General features: G+C 40.2%; 1 protein-coding gene and 1 pseudogene across 7 annotated transcripts in view; one reads left to right on the plus strand and one right to left on the minus strand.

Annotated features, from left to right (window-relative positions):
• The window catches only part of LOC311623129 (small ribosomal subunit protein eS27-like), a 249,116-nt pseudogene that overhangs the window by 178,316 nt on the left and 61,711 nt on the right, over nucleotides 1–9,089 (plus strand). The gene's annotated exons all lie outside the window — the stretch shown is intronic.
• SH3D19 (SH3 domain containing 19) overlaps nucleotides 1–9,089 on the minus strand; it is a 135,658-nt gene that overhangs the window by 96,375 nt on the left and 30,194 nt on the right. The window lies entirely within an intron of this gene.

Consider the following 9,089-nt stretch of genomic DNA (forward strand, 5'->3'; position numbering starts at 1 on the left):
TGAGGGGTAAAGGTAAAAGGTTCACGGTTTCTTCTTGTGATAATAAGAATGTTCCAAAATTGATTGTGGCAATGGTTTGCACAACTCTGAATATCAAAAAATCCATTGAATTTTATGCTTTAAATGGGAGAACTGTATGATATATGAATTATCTAATAAAAAAGTAATATGCAAATTGACCATACTCCTGCTACACCCACCAGCCATGCCCACCAGTCAATCAGAGCTAATATGCAAATAACCCCAACCAAGATGGCTGTAGCCACAGAGAGCAGGAGGGAGGCTTGGGTTTCTCTGGCAATAGAAGAATCCAAGCTTTCCACCTGCCCTAGCCGGCCAAAGCCTCCACTCAAGGGTACAAAGTTTCAATTATAGAAGATAAACAAATCTAAATAGAAATGGTGACAGCCATAGAGCAAGCAGAAGCTTGGCTTTGCTCCAGGCTACAAAGTTTCAATTGTAGAAGGTAAATAAATTCCAGATACCAGGGCCTCCATTTGGGTTGCCAAGGGGTGTGGCTAGCCAACAAACCACCACAGGCCCCTCACCCAGGCTGCCCCATGCCCCAAGGGAACTCCCACCCTGATCCAGGACACCCTTCAGGACAAACCAGCTGGCCCCCACCCGTGCACCAGGCCTCTATCCTATCTAATAAAAGAGTAATATGCAGATTGACCATCACTCCAACACACAAGATGGCTGCCCCATGTGGTCAAAGATCTTGCCCCCATGTAGACACAAAATGGCCACCACAAGATGGCCAGCAGGGAAGGGCAGTTGGGAGACACCAGGCCTGCAAGGGAGGGCAGACGGGGGTGATCAAACCTGCAGGGGAGGGCAGTTAGGGGTGAACAGGCCAGCAGAGTAGGGAAGTTGGGGGCAAACAGGCAGGCAGGGGAGCAGTTAGACATCAAACAGGCTGGCAGGGGAGTGGTTATGGGGTGATCAGACTGGCAGGCAGAAGCAGTTAGGGGCAATCAAGAAGGCAGGCAGGTGAGCAGTTGGGAGCCAGCAGTCCTGGATTGTGAAAGGGATTGGGCCTAAACGGGTAGTGGGACATCCCTCGAGGGGTCCCAGATTGGAGAGGGTGCAGGCTAGGCTGAGGGACACCACCACCACCACCCCCCACCCCAGGGGCATAAATTCAAATCTGAGATAAATATACTTTCAATTGATATAATTTGGTATGACACTCAAGTTTTAAAAGTTCAGATTTACAATTAACAACATTCTAGAAATGAACCTCCGGTTCTTTTTTTTTTTTGTTAATCCTCATCCAAGGATATTTTTTTCCATTGCCTTTTAGAGAGAGTAAAAGGGAGGAAAGGAGAGGAAGAGAAAGAAACATCTATGTGAGAGAGACACATTGATTAGTTGCTTCCTGCACATGCCCTGACCAGGGCCAGAGGTGGAACTTGAAATCCAGGTAAATGCCCTTGATGGGGAATGAAACCATGATCATTTAGTGCGTGGGCTGGTGTTCTAACCACTTGGAAACACTAGCCAGGGCAACCTCTCATTCTTTAAGCAAAATATTTATAAAATTCACATAATGGCCTGGCCAAAGTGAAAAGTAATGATAATAATCAGAGCTGTGTTTGCTGCTTTCCATTCTATGTGCCAAGTACAATTATTCCATACTCTGCAATTATTTCCATTTTATTTTTATTTTGAGTGTATGTTTATTAAAGCTGTGGATAGTGAAACATTAAAAGGCTTAAAAGAAGCAACAGGAAAGAGCCTAGGTGGGCTGCTTTTGGTTCACTGAAAAGTCAGAAAAGGGGGCCTTAGAAACAGGTTCAGGGGGCGAGCCTGGGAAGAGCTGTCTCAGCCCCTTGCTCTCCTGGTAGCAAGTCTCATGGAGGCCCTTTGAGTGTAAGAGACGCGTGCCTGAGAGGGAAGAAAGGTGTGGATGCCCTGCCAGGAGGGAGAACGAAATTATGCCCACTCTAAAAGGTGGAAACTGAAGTTCCCAGACTAGTCTTGCCCAGGGTCACAAGACCAGCAAAGGGTTGATCAGAGACTGGAGTTGATCTGGGACTGGAAGCAGCTTGGTCTGACTGAGATTCCATCCTCCAGATGGCTTTTCACAACAGTACATTTCTGATGTGTCTTTTAAAATAAACAGTAAAAGATAGTAAAGACATCACATGTCTATTAACCAGTCAGAGTTTTGCTTGTAAAGAGGAAAGGAGTATTTAGAAGGATAGGTTTTATATGACTTTATATGGTTCTTTATACCCTTGGGTGACGGGTGATTGAGAAATTAATGACAATATTCTAAGACATAAAACCACTAGTATGAGGGCTTCAATAACAAAGGATTGAGAATACTAGATTCTCAATCTCTAAATATGATACATGGGAAATAAAAAAGATAAAATTATATTTTGAAAAAAGCTGTTAAGGAAGTCACCCAGGGATAGACAAGAAGCTGAACACAGATTTGGCATTGATAGTACAGCTAACTAAGCTGTAGGAATCAAGAGGGAAAACAAAGCAGAAGGAATTTCCCAAAAATAATTCCAGGTGATAGACACATTGATAATTCCAGGGGAGTAATTCTTTCTAGTATACAAACTATAAAAAGATTTAGAGATGAGAGAATATCTCCAAACTTCTCTTCCACTTTCCCAGAAACAAACAGCATAGTAAAGAGGAAAGACCTCACCCTGGTTATCTCTTCCTAATTTTTATGATGCTATCAGAGTAAGAGGAAATAAAGCTGAAATCAAGAATTTGTACACTTTCTGCCCTTGCTAGGTGGCTCAGTTGATTGGAGCATCACCCGTACACCAAAAGTTTGCAGGTTTCGAATCCCCAGTCAGGGCAAATACCTAGGTTGCAGATTCAGTCACCAGTTTGACTACCACATCTTTTTTTTTTTTTTTTTCTTCTTTTTTTTTTTAATATATTTTATTTTTATTATTATGTTTTTAAATATATTTTATTCATTTTTTACAGAGAAGAAGAGAGAGAGATAGAGAATTAGAAACATCGATGAGAGAGATTCATCGATCAGCTGCCTCTTGCACACTCCCCACTGGGGATGTGCCTGCAACCAAGGTACATGCCCTTGACCGGAATCGAACCTGGGACCCTTCAGTCCACAGGCCGACGCTCTATCCACTGAGCCAAACTGGTTCTGGCTGACTACTGCATCTTAATGATATTTATGGAGGGAAACAGAAAGCAAGAGACATTATTTTTCTCTTTTATTATATAAAGCCTTTTAGTTTTATTTGCTAAACTTTTTACTTGATCATCCCAAAGTACTCTCTTCACTTAGATACTAAATGATTTTTCTTTTTATTTTCTTACTTTATTTTACAATTGGTTTTAGAGAGAGAGGAAGGGAGAGAGAGAAAAACGTTAATTAGCTGCCTCTTGTACACACCCTGGCCGAGAATAAAACTTAGGACTTTGGATGCACAGGATGACACTGAACCAATTGACCCATACCAGCCAGGGCTTAAATGATTTGTCTCATAAATAACTGGACACAGATTACTCAGGAAGTGTACAATTTTTAAATATGTTTAGTTGATTTTTAATTTTTTATTTAGAGAGAAAATGAGAGCAAGGGACAAGGAGAAAGAGAGACCTCATGTGAGAGAGAAACATCTAGCTTTTTCTGAAGTGGACAAAGTTGTTTTACCTATAATATTCAGGAATTTAATGCTGAGAATTAAGCCCAGCTGACTAGAAGTTCAGCCAATGTATATTTAGTTAGCATTGAACAGAAATTTCTCTAATTAGGAAGTATTAGTATCATTTCATTTCTTATCCTTGCTTCAAAGTTCCCTCCATACAATAGGGAACATTAAGTATAAGAATAAACCTAATTTAACAAGAAAATAGTTTTACATGTTCAAACATGCATAATCCAGTCAGTAGCATAATTAGATCTAAGATTAGGCAAAATGGCTTTGGGCATTGAAAATTTCTTCCAATGATAAAGGTCAATAGAAAACAGACTTGGAAAATGGAAAGAGCATTGACTTTGGAACTATAAACATGGGTCCAAATCCTTCTTTCCCCCTTTTCTCCCTCCTCCCTGTCTGGCAGTCCCCTTGTAAAAACATGCAAGACAAAATGCAAACAAAAGACTTCAGTGGAAACTTACTCCCAAGATTTTCTTAAAGTGAATTTATACTGATATAAATTTTTCATTCAGGAACTAAAGCTACAAAATTAAGTTGCTTCCTTGTCAGTTTAATATCCTTGTTGGCCATCTGTTACTTTTCTATCATCTTCTCTAAGACATAAAGTGAGTCACAAAAACATCTAAATGCATATTACAAGATTGTTTTGAGTTTTAAGCAGATGCATAGTTACATGAAAGACTGACTATAAAGCACTAAAGGATATGTAAATCTTGGTCTGACAAGTATGAATGCACAATAAAGGAATCCAAAACACACATATACTCACACATATATTCAGAGTCTGTACATATCCTTTGTCCAATATATATACTGATTATATCCATAAAATTTAGAATAATTTTCTTTTTTTAAAAAATATATTTTTATTTATTTTAGAGAGGAAGGGAGAGGAAGAGAGAGAAAGAAATGTCAATGATGAGAAAGAATCATTGATTGGCTACCTCCTGCAGGATTGGCAATCGAGTCTGCAACCTGGGCATGTGTCCTGACTGGGAATCGAACTGTGACCTCCTGGTTCATAGGTTGACACTCAACCATTGAGCTACCACGGCAGGGCTAGAACTATTTTCTGAATTAAGTGAAAGAAAAGGAACTTTATGTAGCTCTTCTATTTTCATACCCAATAACTTGTTTCACCAAATATTTCTCTTAAAAAACGATTAGAAACTATTAGAAAGTTATCAAGTCATCAATAATAAATGTAGCTTTTAACTGGAGGGAAATAAAAAATTATCTATATAGAATAAGCATGAGAAAATTAAAAAGTAGTACTAAATCTGTACTACTACATTTTAAATATGTACTATCACAGGTCTCTCCTTCCAAAAAAGGTCACAGTTAGATCTGAAAACCTATTAATAAAAAAAATTAGAAACATTTTCAGCAACAGAAATCCTTTTATTTCGATGACTTCCGTTACTGTCCAGCCCTGCCTCCACCCACTTCATCATACCCATTTGGTTATAGCCAACCCTCTGCCCTCCCTATGCCTTCACCTGTGCTGCTTGTGAATACACTTCAATGCCAATTTCACTTTAAATGCTAGTGGATACTTTCTGCTCCCCAGCAGTCACACTGTCATGTCTCTGGTCCATTCATCTCCCACACTCATACATCACTAGTTCACTCCAAGTCCTCAACACTTCCACTCCCATTCCTATTTTTGGTGGATGATTCCTATTCCTGAGAGGAAATGGAAACAACCAGCAGAGAACTTCTACCACCACGTCTCCTACCACCTGGCATCTAAGGCCACATACTTGCTTTTGCTCCTGTTGTATGAAACACCTGTCTGTGCTCCATTCTAAGCATCCTCACCCCTCAGTCAATGAGTTAGGTTCAGTTCCCTCCTGTCTGCTCAAGGACACCACTGCAGCAATTCTGCAGCTCTCTCTTCTGCATCATCAGCTTTTCCCTCTTTACTGGGTAATCCCAGTAATCACGCAAACTTGATGTGATTTCTCCCATCTTGAAACAAAACTAGAAAAAAAAGAGAGAAAAAAAACTGCACCAGGCTCTTCTGCCAGCTATTTCTCAACTTCCCTTAAGAGCAAAAACTACTTTTAAAAACTGCCTATATTTGCTATCTCCAATTACTCCCTTCTTCCTTTTGGATCCATTCCATGATGCTAAATCCAACGGTCAATTCATTTTCTCCAGCATTTGGCAGCCAAGCACTTCCTCCTTGAGACACTTCCTCTACTTGGCTTCCAGAATACTCCTATCAGTTCTCTGCCTACCTGCCTCACTGCTGTTCTCTCAATCTCTTACTGATTCCTGTTTATCTCATTTCAGCTTTGGTGTGGTCAATCCTTAAAATTCAAAGTGGGCTTTGTTTATATTCATGCCCTAGATGACCTTATCTCATGACTTTAAATACTATGACATCCTGGTGACACCTTAATCTAGCCCTCCAGTTTGTGGCAATCTCCTGATTCCAGATTCATATATTCAACGACCTACTGGACATCTCCAGTAGGACATCTATCAAGAATCTTTTTTTAAAATACATTTTATTGATTTTTTTTTTATAGAGAGGAATGGAGAGGGAGAGAGAGTTAGAAACATCGATGAGATGAAAGAGAAACATCAATCAGCTACCTCCTGCTCACCCTCTACTGGGGATGTGCCCGCAACCAAGGTACATGCCCTTGACAGGAATCAAACCTGGGACCCTTGAGTCTGCAGGCTGACGCTCTATCCACTGAGCCAAACCAGGTAGGGCTCTATCAAGAATCTTAAGCTTAATATAGCTATAAATGAATTTCTCATCAATCCTCTATCCTAAACCTGCTCCTCTTTCCAGTGTGCTTCATCTCAGTAAATAGTAATTCCATACTTCCAGGACTCAATGGTTGAACCTCTACCTATGAACCAGAAGGTTACAGTTTGAAATCAATAAAACTATACTAATAATTTTAAAAACTCCTTAAAGTCACTCTCTAAACTCCTTAAAGTCACCTTCAACCAACCCATTAGCAAGGCCCATTGGAGCTATCTTTAAATGCCATCAGAGTGAACCACTTCTTACCACATCTGAGCAAGGAACTGGTGTCTTAGTTACTTCCAATGAAGTTTATTTCTAACTAAATTGGAACCAACACAAAAAAATCTATACTAATAAAAGGGTAATATGATAATTAGACCAGGAAACCTTCTGGATGTCCTTCCGGACAAAGCCATGGTGGTGGGGCTGAGGAAGAGGCGGTTAGGGGTGATTAGGTGAGGAGGGGAGGGCTGTTGGGTGTGATCAGGCCAGCGGGGGGAGGGGGGGAGCAGAAGAGGAGAGTTGGGGGCAATCAGGCCAGCAGAGGGGGCATTTGGGGGAGAAAAGGGGGGGAGGGGAAGCACAGTTGGGGGCGATCAGGCCATCAACTGGCAGCAGTTGGGGGCAAGAAGGCCAGCAGAGGAGAAACAAGTGTAATAATCTGAGCAATAAAGATTTAAATAAATAAATAAATAAATAAATAAATAAATAAATAAATAAATAAATGGTTTTATTGCCCTAGTGCAGTGGTTGGTAAACTCATTTATCAACAGAGCCAAATATCAATAGTACAAAGATTGAAATTTCTTTTAAGAGCCCAATTTTTTTAAATTTAAACTTCTTCTAATGCCACTTCTTCAAAAAAGACTCGCCCAGGCTGTGGTATTTTGTGGAAGAGCCACACTCAAGGGGCCAAAGAGCCACATGTGGCTCGGGAGCTGCAGTTTGCTGACCACTGCCCTAGCAGGTTTGGCTCAGTAGATAGAGAGTTGGCCTTAGGACCAAAGGGTTGCGGGTTCGATTTGTGGTCAAGGGCATGTACCTTGGTTGTAGATTCAATCCCCAGCTGTGAACAAAGGGAAACCAATAGATGTGTCGCTCTTATATCAATGTTTCTTTCCTCACTCTCTCTCTTTCCTTCATCCCTCCTTTCTACTCTCGCTAAAAATAAATAAATAAATAAATAAAAAGTCAATTGAAAAAATATCCTCATTCCTCCAGTGAGGATTTAAAAAAATAAAAATTAAATAATAATAATAATAAATAATAATAATAATAAAAGGCCAGCAGGTGAGCAGTTAGGAGACAGTGGGATCGGGCCTAAACCAGCAGTTGAACATCCTCCAAGGGGTCCAAGATTGGAGAGGGTGCAAGACAGCCTGAGGAAAATCCCCAACCCAATGCATGAATTTTGTGCACCGGGCCACTAGTATATTTTATAAAGCATTAAACAAAAGAAGAGATTATATGAACAATCCAACTAATATGTAAAGAATATGGATCAGTGACTTAGACTTGTCTAGAAATATAAAAGTCCAAAGATATAGGATAACCACAGACTCTCAGAGTGACGAGAGTATCTGGTCAAATTTGGTTCCTTTGATAAATCAATAGAGCTTTGATGTTTTTGCAAATGTGACTAAATAGTTAAAATGGCTTGAATGCTATAAGTTAATTGGGATACCCACATAGATTGTACTAGGAATAAACCTTTTTCTTCAATTAAATGAGCAAGTCAAAAATCACAGGTTGCAATATTAATTTCAGAAAATAAATTGGTGACAAGTACTAAGAGAATTGTTATATATAACAAAAAGCACAGTGAGAGACAAAAAATAACCAGGATAAATGTATAAGTCACACATACACAAATAGGTTGCATAAAAGAACCACCATTAAAAAATGTATGGTGGAGGCGAGGGTCAACCAGATGTCCTGGCCCAGACTTGGTCTCTGGTAGCAGATTAGAGTGATTGGGTTGACCCGTTGTCTGTGCAGATGAGATGAGCAGTTGAAGACAAGGTGCTGGTGACTGGGTGGGGTGGAGCGGGGCCACAGAGTAAATAAAATGTTGCCAGAATTAAAAAAAAAAAAAAAAAAATGTATGGAGGAGCCCTGGGTGGTTGGCTCAGTTGATGGAGCATCATGCCATACACCAAAAGGTTTCGGGTTCGATCCCCGATTGCTTATAACTGAACAAACCTTACCAAAACAATTACATTTTCCGTGATTCTATTATTTTTTAATTATTCATGTGTATCTTTCAAACTTCCCAAGAGAACAATAAGATGCTTTATGACTTCAATCAATTTGCCTCCACAGACCTAGTACCGTGCAAACAATTGAAAAAGAAAACAGAAAAAGCACAAAGAGGAATTCTGTAGTCCATCCTATGCTGCACCACCTACATCCTCCTTCAGAACTGAAGCATTCATTCTCCTAGCAACCAGGAATGTTGGCTGCTAACAGTTCACAGCAAAGATTCTACGAAATGCCAGCAGAGCCACCTCACCCAAGGTAATGCACCCTGCCCCTTCTTGGAGGTAGCCTGCATTCAATCATGCAGAAGTCCCAGTGCCCAGACTTCTTGTCTCAGTTCAGGACATCTTTGAAGGGCCATCCCCAGCTCCAGAGAAACTTATGGAATGAGCTGA

This window comes from Pipistrellus hanaki (genome assembly GCF_964339955.1).
Source record: "Pipistrellus hanaki genome assembly, chromosome: 5".
Classification (NCBI taxonomy): Eukaryota; Metazoa; Chordata; class Mammalia; order Chiroptera; family Vespertilionidae; genus Pipistrellus; species Pipistrellus hanaki.